This window comes from Lepidochelys olivacea (genome assembly GCF_965140295.1).
Source record: "Lepidochelys olivacea isolate rLepOli2 genome assembly, chromosome: 9".
NCBI classification, from domain to species: Eukaryota; Metazoa; Chordata; order Testudines; family Cheloniidae; genus Lepidochelys; species Lepidochelys olivacea.
The window spans coordinates 12,331,190-12,346,846 of NC_140419.1; the positions used below are offsets into that span (position 1 = coordinate 12,331,190).

The following is a 15,657-nucleotide window of genomic DNA, read 5'->3' on the forward strand; positions in this document are numbered from 1 at the left end:
CGTGTCTGATTGTCATCTTTAAAACAAAGCATCTGAAAATGCCAAAATGATGGACATTAATAAGCTGAATTGTTTTCTCAGGTTGATTGCGAAAAGAAAGGTGGAGCTATATATTCTTTTCATTAGATTGTGTTCACTGCATTGCATGACTCATTTGTTTTCTTTTTTTTAATAAAAATATTGAAATAATGGCATTCCACACAGGAGAAAAAAAACATATAGGACCAGTTTGGTTTAATCATACAATTCAAGTGTCCTTCATTACAGATGCAAACATACTGCTGTCCTGCAGTCTTGCTATGATTGAAACAGAATAAAATACACAAAAAACATTGGCTAAATTTTTTTTGATTTTCAGTTGGGGGAAGTTGATGCATGTTGGAAAATTGCAACTAGATTTAGCTAGGATCGTCCCTTTTTATCACTCTAATTTATTTATATCCGAGAGGGATAATTACTCTGTAATTCTGATTCTGTGAAGATACCATGACTGAATCCCTCCTGCTCAGCTTCTGTAAGACAGGCCAGTATGAAAACTAATACAATTCAAAATATTTGGCCCATTGAGGGCCCATTTGGAGACCATGTACCGGTACCTCTGTGAACCCACTTGAATATCCTGTTCCAGTACCTTGATGAATGGGAAGGAGAGAGCTCATTTTAACAGTGAATGAGTGGTTTAGATGGCGCTGCACAAGGCCGTCTTGAATTGACAACAGTTAAACTCTTCCAGAACATATGAACTTGGAGGGCTTGTCTCTCGTGCTCACCAGAAGTCTTCTGAGACTTGTGTCCTGAGCCAAAACCAGTGAAGCAGAGAGCTCTGCAGTACAGAGTCAGAAAGAAATCTTTTTCCCGCCTGTCTTTTCATTTGTGCCTTTCCTTTTCTTTTTTTTTTTTCTTTTGTTAGTCTTAGGCTCTTCTTATTCACTGAAGAGAGGAAATGTAAAGGAGAATTTGTGTCAGGTGAAATATTGCAACATTTAACCCCAACAGCTAACCAAATGCATAAACCACAATTTATTTCTGTTTGTAGCACTTTTTCTGTTAGTATCCTGCTAACCTACCTGACCTATGTAAGAAAATGCAGACATACCAAAGTTTTTTTGTTTTTTTTTAATGATGACTTTCAGTCTTCAGTACAATATTATGAGGCAACAAGAACCAGGGTTCCCTGGGATCTAAATGTACTATTTATTCATATCAGTACCTCAGTTTATCGGTCAAATCTCTATACTCTGGCAGTGGGCAACCTCTTTTGGAGAAACTCATGTGGGTCACACTATTCCACTACAGCCCTAAATTCTAGGGTTTTATCATTAGAGCCACCTCATACAGATTAGAGTTGTTTTTCCTCTGGACATATTTCTTTCCATTTGTTACCTTTGTGTAAAAGCGCCATGGCCCTGTCTCCTCCTGTCATGCTTTGGGGGGGACTTGGACCTTTGGGGGGCACCATGGGGGAGTAGCCTCTGTGCTTCAAGTGCGGATACTGCTAGCAGACCTGGGCCTTGTGCAGGTTGGAGTCTCTTGGTGATATTTTCAAAAGCTAGTACTCACCTTATTGTTCCCATTGACTTCAATGGGATCAGAGTTAGGCCGGTATTGACAGGCCCACTCCTCATGCCAATACCCCCTGGCAATTACTCATGCAGTGGTTAGGCACAATTTAGCCCTAAATGTTTTTTTTTACTATTTGTTATCACTAATCATAATGCTTAATAATATCTCCCATCCTTTTTGATAGGAAAGAAATCCATCCAAGACTAAGCTACAAGAGCTTTGGCTATTTGGAACTGTGTGTTTCTATGCTGTCATACAAATTACGACATGGACCAGAAATGTATACACATGGCATTGTGAATGGCTCAGATGATTGGTAACAGGCTACCGAACCTTCACCTGTAGGCTGCTGATATTCTTCCAGATCAGTTGAGACAAAGTCACCATTTCACCATGATCTTTGACGTGGAAGGCTAGTCTCACACTAATTCCTACTGGATGGGTTGGTGATCTCTGCAGAGAGACCCAGGATTGAATGGACACGGAAACGGAATTACTCTTTCCTCTAGAAGTGATCCCCCCCATGTTAAGGCTGAGGCACATGAGTGGAAGCTTGCACTGATGCTGTTACCTGGGGTTTCTCAGAACCCCAATGCGCTGGTAACTTAACTGTTTCTCTCCAGGCGGTGTCAGGAATAAATCAATCTGCCCGATAAATAATTGATACAAGCAAGTGTGCTTTCACCTAAAACTACTTTTTTATTAGATCTCAGGCGCGCGCACACACACACACACACATGCTGTCGCAGCAGGGTTAGTGCATGTTAAAACAAGTATATTTATCTAGAGTTAAAAAATGGTTTTGAGGAATCAGCGGCCAGCATTCCGGGGCGGGGGGGCTGCTCCCTGGGAATTTAGCTGTCAGATTCTTGCTGAAAGAAAGCTTCTTTGGTCTGCTCCAAAGCATATTCTTTCACCTAATCTTTTATTCAAACAAAGCACATAACCTATAGTGACTTCTAGTGGGTCACCAGTTCTCCTAATTTCAGCAAAACTACTCATCTGTGATCATCAAAACATTTCTAGTCATAACAATGTGTCGGGGCACTTAAAACCAAGGCCTCTGTATACTCACTCTCTTCCATACTTGTTAACTTTCTGTGCCACCCTCCTATTCTGATTAACAAACTGCAAGTATGGAGCTGTCTGACCTTGTCTCCTCCCCTAAGATTTTCCTAGCTATGTGATGTTTGGTTTTCAGCTGGCAATAGCTGAAGGTATAAAATTGCTGGCTTTGGTATTATGTCAAATTCTGGGGTAACAATGCCACTTGCTGCACTTGACCTGGTGACAAAGACCAGATGTTAACTTTCAGGGCTGACAAGCTGGCACCTTTCATGAGCACTGAATTCACTTTGCATTTACAAAATGTGTCTCTCATTTGGTACTGAGTACAGTCTGTCTTAATCCTAAAGATAGGTTTCAGAGTAGCAGCCGTGTTAGTCTGTATTTGCAAAAAGAAAAGAAGTAATTGGTTAGTCTGAGGTGCCACTAGTACTCCTTTTCTTTTTTCTTAATCCTAAAGATGCCCTAATATTATCCCATTTAAAAAAGAAACCCCCAGCTTATCCTGAGGAAACTGAAATACAAAGTGACTTACTGATCCAGAGATATCTGAGCAGCCATAACTCTCCATGACGCCAAAAGGTGATTGTGGGACTTCTGCATCCTCAGTAGCTCACAGTCGGGCAGAACAAGGATTGGATCCAGGAGTCCTGACTAACAGTCTCCTGCTCCAGGCACTAGAAAACATGGCATAAATTAAACATATATATAATAGCCATAAGAATATCAAACCAGTTCATTTAAATTAATGCTATTACAATGAATAGAGAATGAATTCATGATACAGAAGGCTTGATTCTCTTCTGACTTACACTTCATTTACATCAGCTTAAATCCATTAACTTCAAAGGATTTACTCCTGCTTTGTTCTGGTGTCGGTCAGGAAAACCAGGCACAGGAAGTGTAAACAGTCAGATCAAGTGGAACATATAATATCCCTTGTCATATTAAATTCACATTAAGGGCAAATGTGTTCCTTCTGATTTATTCTACTGTATTATACACAATGCCCAGGGACGACAGTAGTAAATGATTAGCCTTTTATTGCAATGTGTGTCCTTAATAACGAATAATGTAAAAACATGAACATAAATATAGACAAAAAATTGAAGTCATATTTATGGTACACTATGCAGAGCTTGGGCATTGACCATTTATAGACATAGCTAATTTCAATCCTCCCGACACTGAAATATATTGAAGCAGAGAATGCCTCAGGTAACTTATTGGAGTCATTTTTTCCCTTGTAAAGTGCCTTTTTATTGCAGCAGTGAGTGAAAAATTAATGGGCCTACTTTCTTTTACTTTTCTGATGAGAAGGAAGTACTTCCATTAGCGACACTAAGAATAGGATTTACTGTAACTTGGCCTCAGAATGGTATTTGTGGTTCCCACACATCCTGTAACAATATGCTTTCTAAACTTAAACGGATATTGCCACAGTCTCTGTTAGAGAAAAGCTGAAGGAAGATGATGAACGGGAGCTTTTTTTTTTTTCTTTTTCCTCCGAGAAAGCAGCTCCACTAGACTGATGTTTGTTCTAAGGGAATGACTGACCTCATGTTCAACACCTTGGAGAGGAAAAAAGGCCAAAGTGAGGCCTGTTTCGAGTGTTTTTCACTAGTGTGTCTGCAGAAAGGTTGTTTTTTGGGGTTAATTACTGAAACAAAAGGCCCACGAAAAGCAGCTTTTTGTGGTTGGCTTTCTATTCTAGCAAAATATAATTTTCTAAAGTAGGCACAAATCCTACATTTAGGTATGTCTGTCCTATCTCGCTATCCCAGGGGTTCTCAAACTGCGGGTTGGGACCCCTCTGGGTGTCACGAGGTTCTTACATGGGGGACGGGGGGTTGTGAGCTGTCAGCCTCCACCCCAAAACCGACTTTGCCTCCACCATTTATAATGGTGTTAAATATATTAAAAAGTGTTTTTAATTGATGGGGGAGGGAGGGTGTCACACTCAGAGGCTTGCTATGTGAAAGGGGTCACCAGGACAAAAGTTTGAGAATCACTGCTCTATCTGTCATTTAGAGGCTGCCCATCAGTATATCTTAGTGTTACATAGATGCCCAAATGCTCATTTTGGACACACACACCACCCTAATCAATATCTCTCTAGAGTAGTCCAGCCACCTCTTGATTCTTGACCTCTCTAAGGCTGCAAATAAGACTGTCAATCCTGGCCGTTTTTATGATACCATTGACTCATTTAGGCCAACAAAGAATAAACATTGCGTAACCATCTTTTGTCCTTGCCATCCGAAATGACATTTGAACCAGCGAACAAGTGGCCATTCTGTCACCCACTACAAACCCTCGAGCGAGCTGGTTCTGTGTAACAGAGGTGAATACCAACCATTCATCATACCCATATGGGTTAGGAATGTAATTTCATGAGCTGTGTGTGTGGGAGAGAACTGTGAGAAGATGATGTGTCAGGGTGTGGGCTGCAAAAGGGACAAAGAGGTGACTTTAAATTTATGCTGGAAATAGAATAGACAGCTAGTAATGATGTACCTACCATGGAATTTTCTGAAGAGATGCATGAAGGAAAGATCAGTAAGTCAAAGACTACAGCACCTAGTGGAAAGAAAGCAGAGGTGTAACCGTGCACATATGCAAGCTATTGTTCTGAACATGTGCACATCCTAGAGTGAAATGGCACAATGTGGGGGTTGGGCAGAGGAAGGGTGTTGCATAACAATGCTGGAAATAGTAAGGTCTCTGTGCACTTGCTAATTTTGCATCTTTTTTTCATTCTATGGCACTACGTAATATAGTTATTATAGCAAGTAGAGAGAAGGCCAAATCGGAACATGGGGAAATTCAACTGCAGACTTGAAATTTTGAAATAGTATAAGATGGATCCAAACCCGCATACCAGACCTTGTTGGACTGTGGAGAAGTAATCTGAATTTTGCTGCTTGGACCTTTTATAGAACTCAGATGAACCAAGGCACCAGATCAGGCCTCTTCAGACTTTGGAGCCATTTGGTTCGGGCTTCAGATCCAAACATCACAGCTTGGGCTGTTTTCCAGTAGAAAGCTATTCTCCTCCACCCCCGTGTCTCTCTCTGTACGTATGTGTGTGCGTGTATAAATAAATGGGAAATGCAGGCACTAAACATAAGTTAAAACACCAAGAAAATATAGGTTTCAGAGTAGCAGCCGTGTTAGTCTGTATTCACAAAAAGATTTGTTTGTTAGTCTCTAAGGTGCCACAAGTACTCCTTTTCTTTTTTCAAGAAAATATAGTGTACCATATTTCAGTATACAAAATGGTCTTTCCTGAAACTATATATGTTTGTTATGAATTCCTGGATTCATCTACACTATGTTGTTGTTTAATGGCTAGACATTCAACACTCAGGTACATACAGGGGTCTTGGACTGGATTGTACTCTGGCAGCTAACTGGTACTGCCTCCCACCCACTGGGAACATGCTAGTTCAATCAAAACTATCTAGTGTAGTCTACCCAATCTGAAAATTACATCTAAAGTGCACACATACCATTGGACTCTAGCCAGCTTTTTAACAATCAGGAATCTCCTAATAAAATCTTTCCATATTCAGATAATCTGGGGACAATTTCTGAATGTCAGTTTGGAGTTGGGCTGGAATGTAATCCTGTCTTTCGCCTGCTTTCATCCCTTTTCTGGCTTGTGATGATCACAGCTGCAAAATAAATTTAGTAAAGAAACTTCTTTTCTTTTTCCCTTCACTTCCTAAGTAAATAACTACTTTGAAAGACACAGAAAAACATTGAGAGTTATCTTCCAACAGAATAACTAAAATTCCTAAGAGACAATGATTGTTTCAAAACAAAGCTATTTCAGGCAGTTTTATCCGTGTATGTACAAAGCCATTCGTCTGTGAGGCTTTTCTTCCCTAGCACAAATGTTCTTGCGCTGGGGTTTTTAAAATAAAGACAAAAAAGAGAAAGCAAAGTGTTTTGGAAGATGAGTCTCATATTGTTAGTGTGAAGTAAATCAAATAAAAACATATTCTGCAAAGGTTCAACCCAGCTGATTTTACAGCTGATTTTCTACACAGAAACCACCATCATTTTTCTTGAATGTTATTGAACAGTCCTGTTGGCGTGGTGGTTTTCCAAAGGTCACAAAGAATGCTGTATCTCACAGGTCTTTTAAAAAGGAGGATTATATTGGACCCTGTTTGACTGCATAGATTCTTATATTGAGCTCATCACCATGGTAACAGACTGTTAAGTTCTGCTGGGGTTCCCAGATCCGTGAGCCATTGTGCTACCCCTCTCAGCCTGAGCAAATGAGAGCTTTTCTGTTGCTAAGCTATATGTGAGCTCCCTGAGTCATCAGCTTGTCTGCCTTGCCAGCAAATTCTTCAGGACTCCACTAGTCCAAACCTTGCCTAACAAGTAAGTTCCTCAAAGGCCTCTTTCCACAATTCAGTTCCTCCTTACTGTAACACTCACAAAACCGGATCAAGTTCATGGCTTCTTTAAAGAGACAACACACAGCAGCTTGTTACTTTAATTCCACTTCAATCAAAGCCATAAGTTGGTTTATGGTAAAGTAAAACAAGATTATTAACAAAAGGACATAGCGTTAAGTGATACCAAATATAATGAATAAGGATAGAAATGGTTACAAACAAACAAAAGTAAAAATACACTTCTAAGACTTAAAACTTAACTTAACAAACTAGAGTCTTTCGTTCAAAGAAGTTTTTCTCACCACAGTCTGTCTTCCACGGTGGCTGGCTAGACCTTTAGCCAGGACCCAACACACAGAGCTCAAAGCATTTGGATTCTTTGACTCCTTAGGTGAAGGATAACTAGGGGGTTCTCTCCTCTTCTTTTTATAGTCCAGTAAACCTTTGAAATGTGTGAAATGAAACTCTGCTCAGACTTACTTTTCATTCTCCTGCTTGGGGGTATAGACGCTATGCTATCTTCTCCCTTGCTTGATAGCATTTTTACCTTACATGTAATTGTACCTTCATTGTTAATACACATTCCTTTGTCTAGGGCAGAGTGAGCTTATGCATTCCTTGCCAAACACATGCTAAAAACGTAATTCTAGTACATATTTATAATTCTTTGTACACACCCCATACATACAGCTCACAATGATTTTCAAGACCAGCATGGTATCAGTTGGTATATAATACCTTACGTGATATTTCTTAGATACAGATTATGACAATAGTGTGTTAGATGTAGTGAGTATGTCAGGCATGACAAGAGTTGCTTGACACACAGGGTAATGTACAATTAATGGGCCTCTGTGTCACACAGACCCAATCCTGAGAAGTATTGAATGCCCTCTATATGGGTGTCAATGACAGTTTTGACTGAATAAATGGACCTTAGGATTTGGCATTGCACTTGCATCTGTTGAGTGTGGACGGCTGATGATATATCCAAAATACAGATATATTGTAGATACTCTGTTATTCTTAATACACCTGGAGCCAGAAACTCAACCAGTGTAAATCAGTCACACCGTTGGCTTCAGTAGAACTGCACCATTGTACACTAGCTGAGGATCTGGCCTATAGATCTTCATTAACTTCAGCTTACAAAATTACAGCGCTTAACCCGGGTGGTATGATATGTGGAGAAGTTGAGTCATTTCCAAATGAACTACTTTCTGGAATGTAGGTCTGTTTTGGCCAAGCGGAGAGCTCGGGTTGCTCAGTTTTATGTACTCTCCACATGCATGCATTCATTACAGGCTTGTCAAGGGAAAAGGTGACTAATGCTGCTGCAGCGAAAAAGAGAATGAGCTCAAAAGTTTAGCGGGAACAACAATTGTACTCTAATTTCCTTAACTACAAAAAACATGGCTTCAGACCATTTGTGATACCTCTGCATTCAGCACCAGCCCTGCTGTTCTCAGTGAAATCGGAGATAAAAAGCTATTTTATGATCTACTGCATCTTGACTGCATTCCAAGTCATGGTTTTTATTATGATGTGATGTGTGCTAGCTGTTAGTCATGGTAGTGCAGCCGGTGCCACCATTGCTCTGAACTGTGAGGCCATGCTGTTTGGGAAGTAGACTTTAGATATTTCACAGGGGTAAAAGATTTTTTTTAAATGACCCTTTCTTCACTTAAATGCTGATGGTGCAAATTGTATGCATTAGCAGCCCTCCAAAATTAACTGATTCGCTGCGTCCCCAGCAGTACAATGCAGCATGTCTGCAAAAGATCTTTTTTAATAAATCTCTTTTAATCGAAACCAAGAAAGGTAGGTGTGTGTGTGTGGGGGGAAACAAAAACAGCTGCCATTGTGCTAAACATTGACTTCCTGTAAGCCATCATTAAATTCAAATTAAAATATAGCCGAGGTTTTTGAATAAGACTGTAGAAGAAGATGAAAGTTTACACTGACAGTAAAGCAAACCATTTTTTCCACTCTGAGGTTTTGCAATGGTGCAGTGTATCTGGTGAATTTATGGTTGTGACGGGTTGGATCACAGAAACCCCCTTGGGGCTGCCAACTGATGTGCCAGGACTACTACTGCCCCTGCTTTCCTGCCCTGGCAGCTTGGGACTTCAGTGCCCTGCCTGGTTTGAGCCAGACCCGCTAGTGTGCTGCAAACCCAGACCCAGGTCTGAACCACATCCCCTCACAGCTGTAGGCTTAATTTAAAGCAGCTTAAGAGGTGTTCCTGTCTTTAACACTCTGATGCCCAACTCCCAATGGGGTCCAAACCCCAAATAAATCCATTTTACCCTGTATAAAACTTATACAGGGTAAATTCATAAATTGTTTGCCCTCTATAACACTGACAGAGAGATATGCACAGCTGTTTGCCACCCCCCCCCAGGTATTAATACATACTCTAGGTTAATTAATAAGTAAAAAGTAATTTTATTAAATATAGAAAGTAGGATTTAAGTGGTTCCAAGTAGTGACAGACAGAACAAAGTGAATTACCCAGCAAAATAAAATAAAACACGCAAGTCTAAGCCTAGTACAATAATAAAACTGAATACAGATAAAATCTCACCCTCAGGGATGTTTCAATAAGTTTCTTTCACAGACTGGATGCCTTCCTAGTCTGGGCACAATCCTTTCCCCAGGTACAGCCCTTGTTCCAGCTCAGGTGGTAGCTAGGGGATTTCTCATGATGGCCACCCACCTTTGTTCTGTTCCACCCACTTATATATCTTTTGCATAAGGTGGGAATCCTTTGTCCCTCTGGGTTCCCATTATGAACACAACACAGCCGGTCCTGCAGTATTTCATGAGCTATGAATCAAAGTGAATCGGCGGTGCCTGTGCTGATGTGTGCCCTGGAAAGAAAAAATTCAGGATTGCTGCTGGCATTCACAGAGCAGCTGCACACGATGAGCCAGTGGTACCATGCTCGGGAAATAAGCACTGAGTGGTGGGATCGCATTGTCATTGTATGGGATGATGAGCAGTGGCTGCAGAACTTTCAGATACGCAAATCCCCCTTCCTAGACCTGTGTGAGGAGCTCGCTCCCCCACTGCAGCGCAGGGACACCAGACTGAGAGCTGACAGTGGAAAAGCGAGTGGCAATTGCTGTGTGGAAGCTGGCAACTCCAGACTGCTACTGGTCAGCTGCGAATCAGTTTGGAGTTGGAAAGTCCACCGTGGGGGCTGTGGTGATGCAAGTGTGCAGGGCCATTAATCGCCTCCTACTATGAAGGACTGTGACTCTCTATAATGTGCAGGAAATGCCTGATGGCTTTGAAGCAATGGGATTGCCTCACTGTGGCGGGGTGATAGATGGCACGCATATCCCAATTTTGGCAAGAGGAGCATTGTAGTGGGTACACCTCCATTGTTTTGTCGATGAAAGCTGACTTTTGTCGACAAAACTGTGTAGTGTAAACAAGGCCATAGACTGGAGTTATTAAATGGGCTTAATCCGGAGTTAATGGTCAAGAGCAGGACAGAACCTTTCTTCCAAAGTGTCTCTTTCTCACAGGTTAATTTGATGTCAGTTAATAATATGGGCTATTTTCTTCTCTGGACGTTGTAGAAGGGATAAATTTGACTCTTTATTTTAGAAGGTAGAGGAAAATGTCTGCTTCAGTTCTAGTCTTTAATCACCGCCCTGTAGTCAGGGCTGTGCCGAACAGTGGTCTCCAGGTGGAGCTCTATGGGAGTGCAAAGGGAGCACGCCCACTGCTGTATCTCTTCCTGAGTGCAGCATGCATTCCCCTGCCCATGCAGCCAACTCCATTGGCTGGTGGAGAGGGGATGGGTGGGACTATGGTCTCCCCACTACTTCATCAGTCATCCCTGTCCCATGGAGTATCTTGCCAGTGAAGTGTTGGGAGAGAGCAATCCCTGCACTTAAGGTAGCCATTGTGTCGGGCTACTGTGCAGGGGTGCAAGGAGCAATGGGGAAACCCAGTGGCTAGAAGGAGAGCCAGTGACCAGTTCCACCAGGATGGTCTATCCACCAAGGGTTTGCAGAAGTCTGTTACGTAGAGATGAGGCACAGAAGTTAGTAGCCTTAAACTGAGTCCTTGGGGTGAAGGACTGAGCCTTGAATGGGCAAATACTAGGTCCAGTGCCTGACTGGGAGCAGCAGACTAAATTAATTGGCCAATGCCCGATCATTTCTGTCATCCTCAGTGTTCTGCAGATGAGTTCATTATTGAGCACTCCTAGGTGAAAGCTATCCAGATGGAAAAGCTCTTTCAGCACTGGCAGCTGAATCAACGTGATTGATTGAGCCCTCCCAAGCCAGGAGGGTATAGTTACTCCCTAGGAAAAGGCACAGTATCCCTTAAATGGGGGGACATGCTTTCAGACGATACAAATAATTGTGCTGCTACTCTCTATCATGCTAAGCATGAACTGGATTCAGCACTGCAAGATGGAGATGAGCTGCAGACCAGGCAGCTGACCCGGGAGGTGGTAAACCTGGAGAGAGACCTGCAGAGTGTGCAAGAGCAGAGCAGAAAGTTAGACTTGTGGCTGCGAGAACGACAGGGCAAGATGAGCAGCCTCAGGAGCTGTCTTCAGATGCAGATGCTGCATGAGACAAGAGAGACCACCTGAGCAGAGAAGCAGCTTTGCCAATGTTTCCAGGTGGAGAAGCATCAAGTTTACCAACTTGGAAAGCCAGATCTCCAAGGCACCTGAGCTGCTTGGCACTTATGAGCAAGCCAGAAAGAGCCCAGCTTGCCATCCATAGGCTGTAGGAATGCATTGTCCAGCTACAGATGGAGAACAAGGTGCTGGCCATTGCTGACCACAGCCGGTCCCTCAGGGACAGTCACATTGAGGGGGACAGACTCAGTGGCAATGTGCTGGATGAGAGAATGGAGAAAGGGCTGCCGTAGATGGCAGCAAAGAAAAACCAGCCACTCCTGGATATTGGGAAGCTCCCTGAGGTGGAACTGCTAGAGGGCTTCCAGCCCAGGGCTGAGATGGAGGATTTGAGCCCTACTCACAGTAGTGTATGTGGAAGGCAGACTGGTCTCTGTGAACCTTAGATGATGGGCTTATTGGGAAGGAGCCTTGGATCATGGCCCTGGTCCTGAGAGATGCAGGATGAGGGCCTAGATGCACTGCAGTGCTTGGGCAGAACAGGGGGTTTCCTGTCAGTATGTGGCAGAGCAGAGCTGAGGTTGGGCCTGTTGATTACACAAAACCAGGTTCCTTGCTCTACTGGTGCTGTATGTGAAGGTGTTATGGGAAGCAATGCTGCGACAGGGATAGTTACACTGGGTACTTGGGAAAGGCATCCCCAGAGACAGCTGTGCTCAAGAGGGGAGGTGCACAGAGTGGCCACATTGAGCATGAGTCAGCTCTATCTCCAGGAGCCCTGAATGGTGTGGGGGTGCTCAGAAAGGGGAGCTGGACTAGAAGGAAATCCCTCACCTGACTCCCTGCTGCTAGCCTCCTTCCCATTGGAGGGGAGGAATGTCACTCAGAAACAAGGACAGGGGATTGACTGCGGGGCATCTTATTGACTCTGAGCCAACTAGCTGGCACAGGGCTGGTGCTAGAGAGAGAACACACATGTCAAGGTCTGAGCAGAAGGTGCTTCTGGCTGATTCTGCTGGGGAGACCCAAGTCCAAACAGAGCCTGAACTCAGGGCTAGCAGACTGGATCACCAAGCAGACCTGGGGCATGGCTGCAGCCAGGCTGCACGGGCAGCCTAGCCCTAGCCCTGTATTACAGAACATGGGGACGGACACCAGTCAGCCCAGCAGAGCGCATGCTCAAGCACCGGTGACCGGACTCGTACTCAGTTTAGAGAGTATTAATCTGTATAGGTATTGGAGGCTGGGTGTATTGTATTGTATTGCTGTGTGTATGTGTGACTCTCCAAAGGCCCCCCCACATCATAGCTGATCCTTATATGGGGCTTGTCTCTGCCCAGATAAGTGTTGCTGAGTGCAGCATTTGTTCCTGAGGTGACTTCCTCCCCAAAGGTTGTGGAAGGGAACCAAGGGAGTTTGGGCCCAGTTGGGAGGCAAGCTGGACATTTTCTCAGGCATGTGGTGTGGGATTTGGGAATCACTTAACCAACCTTGGTGTTTCCCCTCCCACATAAGGGCCCATTTCTGTGTACAGTTATGCAATTTGAGTGTGCAAATGCAAGGATTGCTCAGATAGCTAGGCAAATTTGTTTTCCATTGAAGTCACCAGGAGTTACAGCTGCTCAACTCCTTTGAAAATCAGGCCGTACAAGCTTGGAAAATCTTGCCCTTGGGGTTATTGCTAGATGTACCCACCTCATCTCACCCTCTGATGTATTTTTTATACCTTACTATACACTGATCTGAAATTACTACCGGGGACAATGTCTCCAGATATTACTAAGAAGTCCTGGAGAACTACTGGCTTACAGTGAAGTTACTAAGGGGAACCTCCAGTTGTGCAAGCTTTGAAAAACCCCAGTGATGAGAGCAGCAGCTGTGTGATCAGGCTGGCCTCTAGTTCTAGGAGTGATGTTGTGGTGGGAGTCTGCTATAGACCACCGGACCAGGGGGATGAGGTGGATGAGGCTTTCTTCCGGCAGCTCGCGGAAGCTACAAGATCGCATGCCCTGGTTCTCATGGGTGACTTTAATTTTCCTGATATCTGCTGGGAGAGCAATACAGCGGTGCATAGACAATCCAGGAAGTTTTTGGAAAGCGTAGGGGACAATTTCCTGGTGCAAGTGCTAGAGGAGCCAACTAGGGGGGGAGCTTTTCTTGACCTGCTGCTCACAAACCGGGAAGAATTAGTAGGGGAAGCAAAAGTGGATGGGAATCTGGGAGGCAGTGACCATGAGTTGGTTGAGTTCAGGATCCTGACACAGGGAAGAAAGGTAAGCAGCAGGATACGGACCCTGGACTTCAGGAAAGCAGACTTCGACTCCCTCAGGGAACGGATGGGTAGGATCCCCTGGGGAACTAACATGAAGGGGAAAGGAGTCCAGGAGAGCTGGCTGTATTTCAAGGAATCCCTGTTGAGGTTACAGGGACAAACCATCCCGATGTGTTGAAAGAATAGTAAATATGGCAGGCGACCAGCTTGGCTTAATGGTGAAATCCTAGCGGATCTTAAGCATAAAAAAGAAGCTTACAAGAAGTGGAAGGTTGGACATATGACCAGGGAAGAGTATAAAAATATTGCTCGGGCATGTAGGAATGAAATCAGGAGGGCCAAATCGCACCTGGAGCTGCAGCTAGCGAGAGATGTTAAGAGTAACAAGAAGGGTTTCTTCAGGTATGTTGGCAACAAGAAGAAAGCCAAGGAAAGTGTGGGCCCCTTAATGAATGAGGGAGGCAACCTAGTGACAGAGGATGTGGAAAAAGCTAATGTACTCAATGCTTTTTTTGCCTCTGTCTTCACGAACAAGGTCAGCTCCCAGACTGCTGCGCTGGGCATCACAACATGGGGAATAGATGGCCAGCCCTCTGTGGAGAAAGAGGTGGTTAGGGACTATTTAGAAAAGCTGGACGTGCACAAGTCCATGGGGCTGGACGAGTTGCATCCGAGAGTGCTAAAGGAACTGGCGGCTGTGATTGCAGAGCCATTGGCCATTATCTTTGAAAACTCGTGGCGAACGGGGGAAGTCCCGGATGACTGGAAAAAGGCTAATGTAGTGCCAATCTTTAAAAAAGGGAAGAAGGAGGATCCTGAGAACTACAGGCCAGTGAGCCTCACTTCAGTCCCCGGAAAAATCATGGAGCAGGTCCTCAAAGAATCAATCCTGAAGCACTTACATGAGAGGAAAGTGATCAGGAACAGTCAGCATGGATTCACCAAGGGAAGGTCATGCCTGACTAATCTAATCGCCTTCTATGATGAGATTACTGGTTCTGTGGATGAAGGGAAAGCAGTGGATGTATTGTATCTTGACTTTAGCAAAGCTTTTGACACGGTCTCCCACAGTATTCTTGTCAGCAATTTAAAGAAGTATGGGCTGGATAAATACACTATAAGGTGGGTAGAAAGTTGGCTAGATTGTCAGGCTCAACGGGTAGTGATCAATGGCTCCATGTCTAGTTGGCAGCCGGTGTCAAGTGGAGTGCCCCAGGGGTCAGTCCTAGGGCCGGTTTTGTTCAATATCTTCATAAATGATCTGGAGGATGGTGTGGATTGCACTCTCAGCAAATTTGCGGATGACACTAAACTGGGAGGAGTGGTAGATACGCTGGAGGGCAGGGATAGGATACAGAGGGACCTAGACAAATTGGAGGATTGGGCCAAAAGAAATCTGATGAGGTTCAATAAGGATAAGTGCAGGGTCCTGCACTTAGGACGGAAGAACCCAATGCACAGCTACAGACTAGGGACCGAATGGCTAGGCAGCAGTTCTGCGGAAAAGGACCTAGGGGTGACAGTGGACGAGAAGCTGGATATGAGTCAGCAGTGTGCCCTTGTTGCCAAGAAGGCCAATGGCATTTTGGGATGTATAAGTAGAGGCATAGCGAGCAGATCGAGGGACGTGATCGTCCCCCTCTATTCAACGTTGGTGAGGCCTCATCTGGAGTACTGTGTCCAGTTTTGGGCCCCACACTACAAGAAGGATGTGGATAAATTGGAGAGAG

The 15,657-nt window shown here is 44.0% G+C and overlaps 1 long non-coding RNA gene across 1 annotated transcript; it reads right to left on the bottom strand.

The window, feature by feature from the left end:
• Positions 1-219: 219 nt before the first annotated feature.
• LOC311525998 lies at positions 220-7,470 on the bottom strand. The gene is made up of 4 exons (XR_014712922.1): positions 7,346-7,470; positions 5,150-5,208; positions 3,164-3,305; positions 220-930 (listed from the first exon to the last, which is right to left on the bottom strand). It is a non-coding gene; the product is annotated as an uncharacterized lncRNA (long non-coding RNA).
• Positions 7,471-15,657: the final 8,187 nt, after the last annotated feature.